This window comes from Drosophila gunungcola, unplaced genomic scaffold (assembly GCF_025200985.1).
Source record: "Drosophila gunungcola strain Sukarami unplaced genomic scaffold, Dgunungcola_SK_2 000208F, whole genome shotgun sequence".
Lineage (NCBI taxonomy): Eukaryota > Metazoa > Arthropoda > Insecta > Diptera > Drosophilidae > Drosophila > Drosophila gunungcola.
The window spans coordinates 1-14,441 of record NW_026453369.1 but is presented as its reverse complement, the minus strand read 5'-3'; the positions used below and the strand labels follow the sequence as shown (position 1 = coordinate 14,441).

The window sequence follows — 14,441 nt, the reverse complement described above, 5'->3', positions numbered from 1 at the left end:
GCTACATAAATATTTCCTAGCGCAAGCTAACACTTCCAAAAAAATCAGACGGCAATATGCCTAAAAAAACAGTACGAACAAAGGCCCTGAAAATCTCGGTCTATTAAATGAAAATAGATTTTCCATTCTGGTGGAGCCTGAAACAGAGTCTGAAGAACTAGCCCCAAAGAAACTTAACCCACCACCTATTTTGTTCGGGAGAAGATCTCCAACGTCCTAGTCAACAAAATAGTTAAGCTTGTCGGAAAAGATAACTTTCATGTCATTCCGCTTATGAAAGGGAATATAAGCGAACCCAAACTTCAAACCAAAACAGAAGAAGATTTCCGAGCAGTGTCGAAGTATTTAAATGATGTCAAAAAGAATTTCTACACGTGTCAGCTGAAAAGTTGCAAAGGCTTACGAGTTGTGCTCAGGGGAATATAACCCGATGTGACCCCCTCCGAAATTATAGAGGCTTTAAAGGGAAACGGTTTTTACGCAAAACATGTTATAAATATTATAAACAAAAACAAGAAACCGCAACCACTTTTCAAGGTCGAGATGGAGCCAGACACCAGAACTTTGAAAAAAAACGAAGTACACCCAATCTACAAGTTTCAGTACCTCCTGCACCGAAGGATCACAGTAGAAGAGCCGCACAAACGGAACAGGCTAGTACGGACACACCAGGGCTTACTGCACCCTCAAGTCAGTTTGTGTAGCTTGTGGAAACTGCCACGGCTCCGAACCCTGCCCTGCCAACGAGGAAGACTCTCTCACTAAAAATTGTGTAAATGGCCAAGGAAATTACACAGCAAACTACAGAGGCTGTCCAGTCTACAAAGATATAAAAAGTCGTAGGCAACGAGCGACAACGGCACGCCAGAACATCATTTCATGAAGAAAAGCAGCCAGGTCATCAATTGGGCCCTCAATTGCCACCAACGGCATTTCCTACGCCAGTGCTCTAAGATCAGGCACAGCGCACATAGAGCCGAAAATCGATAACATACAGCAGGCCATGGGGCAGCCACAAATAAATTATGCCTAACCTTCGAATACTCTGTGGAACGCCAATGGTGTTTCACGGCATATACCTGAAAAAACACAATTTCTGAACGAAAACCACATCGACGTTATGTTGCTGGCAGAAACGCATCTCACCAGCAAATAAGACGTTCAAATACGGGGATACACGTTCTACGGCACCGATCACCCAGATGGTAAAGCACATGGCGGAGCCGGCATCTTAATAAGAGACCGTATCAAACACCACTTTCACCAACGGTTTGCAAAAAATTATCTGCAAGCTACATCGATAAAATTACAGTTGGGCACCAGCAACCTTGCCATTGCCGCTGTCTACTGCCCACCCCGCTATACAGTCTCCGAAGACCAATGCATGGACTTCTACAATTCACTTGGAGAGCGAATAATAGCAGCAGGTGATTACAACGCCAAGCACACACACTGGGGATTCCGCCTTGTGACCCCCAAAGGAAGGCAACTATATAATGCACTCATCAAAACATGCAACAAACTGGCCTACGTTTCACCAGGCAGTCCTACATACTGGCCTACAGATCCTAGGAAACAACTTGATTTAATTGATTTTGCTGTGACAAAAAACATTCCTCGCAATCTAATATCTGCAAAATCGCTTTTGGATCTATCATCGGACCACTCACCAGTGCTAATAACTTTTCTTCAAAACCTGGAACTAATCGAGCACCCTGGCAGGCTGACGTCGCATCGAACCAACTGGCTGAAGTTCAAAAAGTACGTAAGTTCCCACATCGAACTAACTATGCCAATGAACTGGAGTCTGTACTCGTCGCAGCAGCCAAAGTCTCTACACCGCAAGGGAGGGATGGGCACACACACCAACACAAAACTAACCTTGAAATCGAACAGCTTGTTTTGGAGAAAAGACGTTTGAGGCGTGCTTGGCAAACCAGCAGATCGCCATCCTCAAAACATAGTTTTAAGGAAGCTGGTCGCAGACTTACCAGGGCTCTAAGGCACGAAGAAGAAAAAGCACAACGCCAGTACATTGAGAAACTTTCGTCCACCAGCACCAAGCAGCCCTTGTGTAGGGCCCACCCAAATCTAAGTGCGCCGGCCGAAACAGTGCAAAACTACAATATCCGACGATTACACGATAGAGGCTGGAGTTCCACAAGATAGCGTTCTTGGTCCAACTCTATTTCTCCATTACACCGCAGATATTCCCACGAACGAGCGGCTAACTACTTCTACATTCGCAGACGATACCGCGATCCTAAGTCGGTCCGAATGCCCAATTCAGGCAACAGCTCTACTAGCTGATCATCTCGTGATAGTGGAGAGGTGGGTATCAGACTGGCGTATAAAAATAAATGCGCAAAAGTGTAAACACATAACGTTTACTCTTAACAGACAAACGTGTCCCCCGCTAACTCTGAATAACACGCCACTTCCACAAGCTGACGATGTAACGTACCTTGGCGTCCACCTAGACAGGAGACTTACATGGCGGAGACATATCGAAGCTAAGAAAATTCATCTAAAACTAAAATCCAATAGCCTTCATTGGCTCATAAACGCTCGCTCCCCCCTCTGCCTAGACTTCAAGGTCCTGCTCTACAATTCAACGCTTAAACCAGTCTGGACTTACGGCTCCCAATTGTGGGTAAACGCGAGCAGCAGTAACATCGATATTATCCAGCGGGCACAATCAAAAATCCTGAGAACTATCACTGGGGCACCTTGGTATGTTCGGAACGACAACATCCACAGAGATCTTGGCATTCTACCCGTAAAAGATGAAATATCAAAACAAAAAGCGTCCTACCACACCAAACTAACTTCTCATTCAAACCAGCTCGCCAGGGGCCTAGCCAGGGTTTCCAACCGGACCCGACTACAACGAAATGACCTTCCAGCTCAGCAATAGTTATTAGAGCCCTTTCATCTCGCGTCAGTCATCTTGACTGTCAGATATAGTTTTAATTTAAGATTTATATACTTATTGTTAGTCTCAATTCAGAGAAGATTCAATAAATAAAATGCATATGTAAGCAACAAAAAAAAAAAAAAAATTAAACCTTTAATACAAATTCCAGTCTCTCAAATGCTTCTCCCTTAATGGATGCTACAATCATAATATCATCCATGTACACAATCACAAATGAGTATGCTATCTCGCCTAATGCTTTAATCACTGCCAAAAGCAGTGTATTCAATTGAGTCAACATGAACCGGCACTTGATGATATCCGCACGCCATGTCTAAACAAGAGAAATGCTTGGCTCTCCGCAATCAAGCAATCTGATCAGATATTAACGGTGATGGAAATTTGTCAGCAACTGTGTTTCTATTGAGTTCACGATAGTCTACGCAAAGCCTAGCAGATCCATTTTTTTTACCAACAGTGCGGGACTGGGAACAGCTAGGTCTGATTACTTTATGCTCAATTAACTCTTTAATTTTTGCTCTTAATATTTCCCTTTCGCGGGGACTGAATCGATATGGACGCCTTTGAACTGTCTTTGTCGGGTCAGTTAGACCAATGATCATTTCACCAGTGAATGAACGACTTTGAGTATTTTTTTAGCAACCGTATTAATTGATTTTTTTCTACGCCATACAAAACGGTTTCTACTTGATCAAAGTTTTATTCACTGTCGGAAACAGCACAAATGTTAATTTATTTATTGTTAACTAATTCTACGCCTTTGCTAGATATTTTTGCAGAAAACCACTTAATGATAGGACGCTGTGAGATCTCTTTCCAGTCAGTTTATGTGATGTAGACTCATTAACCGAAGAGCACTCTGCTCCAGAATCAAAAGTGATTGGAAACTTCTCACCTCGTTACATGATTATTGCTTTCGGCTCCTCCACCGTACACTTATGCTTGCGAGTTCCAGATTCTCCTCCAGCAGAGTTCTTGGGGAATTGAGTTGAAGTATGCCCAGGCTCATGACAACGGTAGCACGTTACCCCTGATCTGTTCGACGTTTCTCTCTAGTTAAAGACTGCTTTCACATTTTACATTCTGCCTTTTTGTGCCCAAGCATGCCGCAAGTGTGACATGTTATTCCAGAAAACTTTGCACGCATTGCACTTTGCTCCTCATTTGAAAAATTTAATCGCTTTTTGTCCAGTGAAAAAACTTGTAACTAGGTTTGCAGATCACGTTTGGTTTTAATAAATGCAGTATACGCTACTCGTTCCACCGACGGTCTTGATTCGCCAGATGCCCAAGTACCACAGAAGCGGCTTTTTCTTCTTTGTCCATATCACGCCATTTTGTAATGAGAGACGTCATTTTTCGGCTTGTATACACGGCGAAGCTCTCATCAGAATTTTTTCTCTCTGAATTGTCAAACCGTTGCTCAAGTAATTGCCTAAATTGCTTCCAAGTGATGCCAATGTTTTAGACCTGCATAAGCCACTGTGACGCACTTCCTTCCAAAGACTTCGTTAATGCCAAAATTAGTGCGCTGCCTTGCAATGGTTATTAATATCGGGGTGTCCAGTGTACCGCGACCTGTAAGATCTATTGTACCCCCATTCAGAGCCTACAGCTCAGATATCAACCCGCTTCCTCGAATAAAGTCGAGGAGTTTTAGTGGGTTGATTCTTCCTAGGAGCTCAGGTGTAAGAGTTCTGGTTCCTAAGATTTTACATCTTATACTTGCTAACGCCGGACAGTCTGCAATGATGTGTCTAGAGGTTTCGTCCTATATGTCGCAGAATCTGCAAGTTCTACTGCTGGTAATTCCCATCTTACCTAGGTGACTTTTCAGTCTACAGTGTCCGGTTAGTAATCCGGTAACGATCCTAAGTGAATTTTTCCCCAGTTGAATAAGTTCCTTGAACCTCTTCTTGTTTCAATGGTTTCTCGCCTAAAATAATATGCACAGTAGCGCACCATTGCATAGCATCTGCTCCAGCTAAGACCGAATTAAACTTCGGCAACACATTGCACATTTTCAATAAAAAAAAACACATTACACTGTAATACGAAAAAAAAATTGTTACACTGTTTAATTAGTTTTTCTAGGTGCCGGTGTAATTTTCGACTGTCTGGGATTTATCACCGCGGAGGAAATTAAGGAGGCGATTCCGCCAATCGGAATTAGAGTACTCTTTCGCGAAAAGCTGTCATATGAGCACGGAAATACTGAAATCGAGACTGTTGAGAACGGTTTTTTATCTCGGTGTACTTATTAATCTTTGACTCTTACTCATTAGTTTTCTGTTTCTTCTAAAGAAGTCATTATGATCATCTTTATTTATGTATGAACGTTCATTTACTCTACTTTCTATCACTCCATGTGCGCACTCATTGGTGGTTTTTTTAAATTGAACTTAATCACCTCTGTTAAATGGACACAAACTTTTTGAGTGCATGTTGTAATAGTATTTTTGTGTGGATTTCTTGCCTAGAAATTTCTTCTTTCTTATATTCAAGAATTCTATGTTGATAATTTCTAGCTTAAGAGCAGCGTTCTAAAATATTCTTTGTAATTGCCACTCCTTTTCCCGCTAGCCCATTGCTTTAAAGATATCTTGGCCTGGAAAACTGCAGAATTATATTAGACTCGTTTGCAAAGTCATTAAACATAAATGATTTGAAGGGGTTATTATCACAGTTATATCAGTTTTGAGGGATAACCATATTTATCGAAAACCTTTCTAATTTACCAACTACATACTCTATTGACTTCCCTTTTAGCTGTTTCACAGTCATAAAGTTATTATTTTATGAGCTTTTAATAACACACGCCACATGCACAGTAATCGTGAAAAAGGAAAGAGACAAATTCAAATGTGACCAGATTTTAGGTCTGATCAAAATACTAAATTCAGTGCTGTGTTATGTTATTTTTGATAATAGAATAAAGCTATTCAATACGCCCCCTCAAAAACAACATTTCACAACGTTAAACCAAACTTAAAGTTCATTATTTATTCTAATGTGGCTAATGTGCATTCTGGGAAGAGTTACAATATGATCCAGCATTTGCTGCAAGGATTGGGGAAACCCAGATAAAACCCAACTAGATCATTATACGTACTTAATATAATAACATCAGATATACAAAATTTAAAATTAAAAAAGGAACTTCAATTACTAAACTTAGTTAGATTATTTTTGTTTGTTTTTCAATGTTTCCTCATCGATTAAGATAAATCAAATTAAAATTTAGATAGGTACCACCCCCGAAGCTCGCGTGCTAGACCTCGTGCCCGGAGCCGCGAGGCCCACCGGCGAAGCCGACGCTGCGGAGGTAGCAGTCGGAGGGCGTGGAACCGTGGATGGACTGGGTACGGAGTGGCCGGTTCGGGTGGCCGATGAAGCGCGACGGCAGCGAGGGAGACGCAGAAAGGACCGATGGGCCAAGCTCATGTTGGATGGCGGAGAGCGCTACCGGATCAAGGTAGCAGGGGGCCGGGTGCGGGTTCCTCGGGCCCAATAAAAGTGGTTCCCATCACTTAAGATCAGCATTTGTTATTTTGAGGGGTCACAACACAACACAGGAACAAAAAATGGTCTGCCGCCGATCCCGGAGCGGGGGCGGATTGCGGGCCAAGCACGCGGGCCAGCAGAAGAACACGCCGCAAGGGTTTCCCGGGGCACGCGTTCCACGGTCAGCACCCCGAGGCATGGCAGGGGCATCATAATCATGGTGTCTCTGTAAAAAAAAGGACTTCAGTTGCAAGAAAATTACAAATGTCAAGCTTACTCACCAGTTTTTCTAAAACAACGAGGCCATGAGGAAATTAGGGACGGGGGCGCCAGACGATAGGTGGTCGATCGATAGTTGCGATCGGTGGGTTCAAAAAATACTGGATTTCTCAAGGAACCATCACACCGAGGCAACTTAAGACAACGAAAACGATAACGATAACGGCAAAAACGATGGCAATGCTGGACCCACTATCGATAAGTGCGATCGAGACGTGTTCAGTAGAGTGGCCAGACGACGGGAATCGGAATGGTGATTTCAAAAACGGGGAAATGTCTGGGCGGTAAATTCAAATTTCACGCGGGAACTGTCTGGGGAACGAGATACAGTTTTGGGAAAGTTCAAGTCTTTCGAGGAACTGTCTGGGAAACAGACTAACGCAGCACAGCCTTGGGAAAGTTAAAATACTTTCAGGGCGCTGTCTGGGGGAGTCTTAAGAGGACAGTTCAGGGAAAGTTGAAGTCATTTGGAGAGCTGTATGGGGTCACGATGAGAACGAGTTTGGCAAGGAATTAGAATAAACGAACAACAGGGGCGGGGAAATCACCACTTTCAAAACGTTTCCGAAGAAAGGGGGAAATGTGAGAAGTCTTAAAACTCCACACAAATTCCGATGCAGGAGAGCTGCATAGCAACAGCGAAGGAGGCCAGAATGCTGGAGGAGTCAAGGGCAACAAGGTCAAACGGTAAACAACGGACCTTGAGCCCGGGCAAAGCGGAGACACCGTGAATTAACGGTACCACGCTGGACATTGGACCCTCACACGGCAAGGGCAACAAGGTCGAACGGTAAATTGACGGACTTCGGAGCGGCAAGGTACTCTGGACCCGATCACGCGAGCTGAAGAAGGGAAATAACGGGACCATCACAGGCTATATACGCGAGACCAGTAGCAAGTTAATCAAGTGCCGAGTACCAGGATCAAGATCGCAAAGTCGAGACGCCAACCAGCCTGTACTTCGTACCCCAAATACTGCACAGTTTCTCTCAAGAAGGAACATTTTTCTACATTAAACGAAAAACCAGCTTCTATTAAAATAATAATAAAGCTCCGGTCGCGTGTGGACGTGCATTCTTAACGCTCCGGAAAAAACAAATAGTTACTCAGTCGAAAACGTGGAAAAAATGTATAACCGCGAGGTTTTGCGATTCGTGATGCTTATTCGCATATCGTTAACTAAAGTTTTAATTAATTAATTAATTAATCTTTACGCACAAATGAGTAAGAACGTGGATCAGCGCACTCAACGCCAAAAACAACAAGACGAAGCCCGTGAAAAAGCCCAGAGAGAGCAAGACAAACGTCGTCTCTCCTTGGCCCGTAACAATGCTTATTTCTCTTTCACGAGTAATACTCTAGAACCGAAAGTGCAAGGAAGTGCAAGTTTACTGACCACCGAAAACCAGAGAGCTAGTTCTTGCTCTCCCGCCCTACTTTTCACCGCTCAAACGCCATGGAGTGAGCAATGCAAAACTCCAACCGAGCTTCTGCCACCTAGTGCAACAACAACAGTAACTACTATGTCAACCACAAAGGTCTCTGTCGCGGGTAAAGTAACAACACAACTAAGTGCAAAATCCGCAAGCGGGTTCGGCCATGCAGACAGGCATGGATCGCTACATAAATATTTCCTAGCGCAAGCTAACACTTCCAAAAAAATCAGACGGCAATATGCCTAAAAAAAACAGTACGAACAAAGGCCCTGAAAATCTCGGTCTATTAAATGAAAATAGATTTTCCATTCTGGCGGAGCCTAAAACAGAGTCTGAAGAACTAGCCCCAAAGAAACTTAACCCACCACCTATTTTGTTCGGGAGAAGATCTCCAAAGTCCTAGTCAACAAAATAGTTAAGCTTGTCGGAAAAGATAACTTTCATGTCATTCCGCTTATGAAAGGGAATATAAGCGAACCCAAACTTCAAACCAAAACAGAAGAAGATTTCCGAGCAGTGTCGAAGTACTTAAATGATGTCAAAAAGAATTTCTACACGTGTCAGCTGAAAAGTTGCAAAGGCTTACGAGTTGTGCTCAGGGAATAGAACCCGATGTGACCCCCTCCGAAATTATAGAGGCTTTAAAAGGAAACGGTTTTTACGCAAAACATGTTATAAATATTATAAACAAAAACAAGAAACCGCAACCACTTTTCAAGGTCGAGATGGAGCCAGACACCAGAACTTTGAAAAAAAAACGAAGTACACTTAATCTACAAGTTTCAGTACCTCCTGCACCGAAGGATCACAGTAGAAGAGCCGCACAAACGGAACAGGCTAGTACGGACACACCAGGGCTTACTGCACCCTCAAGTCAGTTTGTGTAGCTTGTGGAAACTGCCACGGCTCCGAACCCTGCCCTGCCAACGAGGAAGACTCTCTCACTAAAAATTGTGTAAATGGCCAAGGAAATTAGACAGCAAACTACAGAGGCTGTCCAGTCTACAAAGATAAAAAAGTCGTAGGCAACGAGCGACAACGGCACGCCAGAACATCATTTCATGAAGAAAAGCAGCCAGGTCATCAATTGGGCCCTCAATTGCCACCAACGGCATTTCCTACGCCAGTGCTCTAAGATCAGGCACAGCGCACATAGAGCCGAAAATCGATAACATACAGCAGGCCATGGGGCAGCCACAAATAAATTATGCCTAACCTTCGAATACTCTGTGGAACGCCAACGGTGTTTCACGGCATATACCTGAAAAAACACAATTTCTGAACGAAAACCACATCGACGTTATGTTGCTGGCAGAAACGCATCTCACCAGCAAATAAGACGTTCAAATACGGGGATACACGTTCTACGGCACCGATCACCCAGATGGTAAAGCACATGGCGGAGCCGGCATCTTAATAAGAGACCGTATCAAACACCACTTTCACCAACGGTTTGCAAAAAATTATCTGCAAGCTACATCGATAAAATTACAGTTGGGCACCAGCAACCTTGCCATTGCCGCTGTCTACTGCCCACCCCGCTATACAGTCTCCGAAGACCAATGCATGGACTTCTACAATTCACTTGGAGAGCAAATAATAGCAGCAGGTGATTACAACGCCAAGCACACACACTGGGGATTCCGCCTTGTGACCCCCAAAGGAAGGCCACTATATAATGCACTCATCAAAACATGCAACAAACTGGCCTACGTTTCACCAGGCAGTCCTACATACTGGCCTACAGATCCTAGGAAACAACTTGATTTAATTGATTTTGCTGTGACAAAAAACATTCCTCGCAATCTAATATCTGCAAAATCGCTTTTGGATCTATCATCGGACCACTCACCAGTGCTAATAACTTTTCTTCAAAACCTGGAACTAATCGAGCACCCTGGCAGGCTGACGTCGCATCGAACCAACTGGCTGAAGTTCAAAAAGTACGTAAGTTCCCACATCGAACAAACTATGCCAATGCACTGGAGTCTGTACTCGTCGCAGCAGCCAAAGTCTCTACACCGCAAGGGAGGGATGGGCACACACACCAACACAAAACTAACCTTGAAATCGAACAGCTTGTTTTGGAGAAAAGACGTTTGAGGCGTGCTTGGCAAACCAGCAGATCGCCATCCTCAAAACATAGTTTTAAGGAAGCTGGTCGCAGACTTACCAGGGCTCTAAGGCACGAAGAAGAAAAAGCACAACGCCAGTACATTGAGAAACTTTCGTCCACCAGCACCAAGCAGCCCTTGTGTAGGGCCCACCCAAATCTAAGTGCGCCGGCCGAAACAGTGCAAAACTACAATATCCGACGATTACACGATAGAGGCTGGAGTTCCACAAGATAGCGTTCTTGGTCCAACTCTATTTCTCCATTACACCGCAGATATTCCCACGAACGAGCGGCTAACTACTTCTACATTCGCAGACGATACCGCGATCCTAAGTCGGTCCGAATGCCCAATTCAGGCAACAGCTCTACTAGCTGATCATCTCGTGATAGTGGAGAGGTGGGTATCAGACTGGCGTATAAAAATAAATGCGCAAAAGTGTAAACACATAACGTTTACTCTTAACAGACAAACGTGTCCCCCGCTAACTCTGAATAACACGCCACTTCCACAAGCTGACGATGTAACGTACCTTGGCGTCCACCTAGACAGGAGACTTACATGGCGGAGACATATCGAAGCTAAGAAAATTCATCTAAAACTAAAATCCAATAGCCTTCATTGGCTCATAAACGCTCGCTCCCCCCTCTGCCTAGACTTCAAGGTCCTGCTCTACAATTCAACGCTTAAACCAGTCTGGACTTACGGCTCCCAATTGTGGGTAAACGCGAGCAGCAGTAACATCGATATTATCCAGCGGGCACAATCAAAAATCCTGAGAACTATCACTGGGGCACCTTGGTATGTTCGGAACGACAACATCCACAGAGATCTTGGCATTCTACCCGTAAAAGATGAAATATCAAACAAAAAGCGTCCTACCACACCAAACTAACTTCTCATTCAAACCAGCTCGCCAGGGGCCTAGCCAGGGTTTCCAACCGGACCCGACTACAACGAAATGACCTTCCAGCTCAGCAATAGTTATTAGAGTCCTTTCATCTCGCGTCAGTCATCTTGACTGTCAGATATAGTTTTAATTTAAGATTTATATACTTATTGTTAGATTCAATAAATAAAATGCATATGTAAGCAACAAAAAAAAAAAAAAAATTAAACCTTTAATACAAATTCCAGTCTCTCAAATGCTTCTCCCTTAATGGATGCTACAATCATAATATCATCCATGTACACAATCACAAATGAGTATGCTATCTCGCCTAATGCTTTAATCACTGCCAAAAGCAGTGTATTCAATTGAGTCAACATGAACCGGCACTTGATGATATCCGCACGCCATGTCTAAACAAGAGAAATGCTTGGCTCTCCGCAATCAAGCAGATATTAACGGTGATGGAAATTTGTCAGCAACTGTGTTTCTATTGAGTTCACGATAGTCTACGCAAAGCCTAGCAGATCCATTTTTTTTTACCAACAGTGCGGGACTGGGAACAGCTAGGTCTGATTACTTTATGCTCAATTAACTCTTTAATTTTTGCTCTTAATATTTCCCTTTCGCGGGGACTGAATCGATATGGACGCCTTTGAACTGTCTTTGTCGGGTCAGTTAGACCAATGATCATTTCACCAGTGAATGAACGACTTTGAGTATTTTTTTAGCAACCGTATTAATTGATTTTTTTCTACGCCATACAAAACGGTTTTCTACTTGATCAAAGTTTTATTCACTGTCGGAAACAGCACAAATGTTAATTTATTTATTGTTAACTAATTCTACGCCTTTGCTAGATATTTTTGCAGAAAACCACTTAATGATAGGACGCTGTGAGATCTCTTTCCAGTCAGTTTATGTGATGTAGACTCATTAACCGAAGAGCACTCTGCTCCAGAATCAAAAGTGATTGGAAACTTCTCACCTCGTTACATGATTATTGCTTTCGGCTCCTCCACCGTACATATCTCAACTCACTTATGCTTGCGAGTTCCAGATTCTCCTCCAGCAGAGTTCTTGGGGAATTGAGTTGAAGTATGCCCAGGCTCATGACAACGGTAGCACGTTACCCCTGATCTGTTCGACGTTTCTCTCTAGTTAAAGACTGCTTTCACATTTTACATTCTGCCTTTTTGTGCCCAAGCATGCCGCAAGTGTGACATGTTATTCCAGAAAACTTTGCACGCATTGCACTTTGCTCCTCATTTGAAAAATTTAATCGCTTTTTGTCCAGTGAAAAAACTTGTAACTAGGTTTGCAGATCACGTTGGTTTTAATAGATGCAGTATACGCTACTCGTTCCACCGACGGTCTTGATTCGCCAGATGCCCAAGTACCACAGAAGCGGCTTTTTCTTCTTTGTCCATATCACGCCATTTTGTAATGAGAGACGTCATTTTTCGGCTTGTATACACGGCGAAGCTCTCATCAGAATTTTGTCTCTCTGAATTGTCAAACCGTTGCTCAAGTAATTGCCTAAATTGCTTCCAAGTGATGCCAATGTTTTAGACCTGCATAAGCCACTGTGACGCACTTCCTTCCAAAGACTTCGTTAATGCCAAAATTAGTGCGCTGCCTTGCAATGGTTATTAATATCGGGGTGTCCAGTGTACCGCGACCTGTAAGATCTATTGTACCCCCATTCAGAGCCTACAGCTCAGATATCAACCCGCTTCCTCGAATAAGTCGAGGAGTTTTAGTGGGTTGATTCTTTCTGGTTCCTAAGATTTTACATCTTATACTTGCTAACGCCGGACAGTCTGCAATGATGTGTCTAGAGGTTTCGTCCTCTATGTCGCAGAATCTGCAAGTTCTTCTTGTTTCAATGGTTTCTCGCCTAAAATAATATGCACAGTAGCGCACCATTGCATAGCATCTGCTCCAGCTAAGACCGAATTAAACTTCGGCAACACATTGCACATTTTCAATAAAAAAAAAACACATTACACTGTAATACGAAAAAAAAATTGTTACACTGTTTAATTAGTTTTTCTAGGTGCCGGTGTAATTTTCGACTGTCTGGAATTTATCACCGCGGAGGAAATTAAGGAGGCGATTCCGCCAATCGGAATTAGAGTACTCTTTCGCGAAAAGCTGTTCGCTTGGAGGAAAACAAAGGTAAGACATTATTATCTCTCTTTCCAAATTTCTTGGTTACTTTTTTTTATTATTTTTATAGTTTACTCAAGAAATATCTTCGCAGCCATCGTCTCCAAAGCCATAGCCACAAAAGGCACCGCCAGCACTTTATCTCCGTTGCCGTGTAATGCGCCTAAATTCAAATACACTCTTAACAAGGTATGGGTCTTTAAGTTGTAATAATCTTAAAATTGTTGTATTTATTCAGTTAAATTGATAACCAATAACCTGAGTCTAATATTAATTATAATTACAAATTTTTCATAGAGCTTGAATTCAATTTTAAGTGGAACGCCTGCTGGAAAAGAACTTCTAGCATGTAAAATACTGACTGAAAAGCAAAGAGACATTCTCATTAATCTTATTATTGAGGAATTCAAAAACAATAACATCAACCTTCAAGTAAGCAGCTTTCCAAACTTAGTAGACGAGCTCTTCGACATTTTCCAAACGAACAAAAAAGTCGGGTAATTTTTTTACAAATTATTATTGAGTGAAAATGTATTTTTATTTTTATTTTATTTCGAACGTCCTGTTTTTATCTGAAGGATTATTATTTCATTCCTCGGGGTAAATTTAAAAAAACCAGTGGAAAGTTATATTCCAATACAGAAATAGGGGTCGGAGAACTGAAGATGAAGAGAAAATTGAAAATGTGCCGAACATTTGGGAAGATCATAATCTAGCGCTAGCATTGAAAGCAAGCTTAAAGGGGACTCCTCCGATTGACAGACGTATGTCAAAAGTGGCAAAGTACTTGCCAAATTCGCCAGAAAGATATTAAATCGCTGAGCAATTTAGAGTTTATGAAGCTTCGCCAAAGTTAAGACACGCTAACGTTTAGTCCTTGGTAATTAATCATTAATTTAGTTACTTCTCTGTGCTATTGGTTTTGCTTAGTTGTGTTTGTCTTTTTGTTTTGATTTAAAAGTTTTACATCATTTAAAAGTTGAATGCGAAATGATTTTAGCATTTATTTTTATTAGATTCAGATAGATTTTCAATATCTTTATAAAGAAAGAGCAGGGTTTCCGCGTATTTCAAATCTCACATACTCAACAAAGCTTGCAGGGAACAAT

General features: G+C 42.5%; 1 long non-coding RNA gene across 2 annotated transcripts; it reads left to right on the top strand.

Moving 5' to 3' along the window:
• Positions 1-13,205: 13,205 nt before the first annotated feature.
• Positions 13,206-13,731, top strand: LOC128265995 (uncharacterized). 2 transcript variants are annotated; one of them, XR_008268996.1, is made up of 3 exons: positions 13,206-13,341; positions 13,413-13,521; positions 13,630-13,731. It is a non-coding gene; the product is annotated as an uncharacterized LOC128265995 (long non-coding RNA). The 2 variants fall into 2 exon arrangements; XR_008268995.1 differs by having other exon boundaries at positions 13,403-13,521.
• The last annotated feature ends 710 nt before the right edge of the window (positions 13,732-14,441 follow it).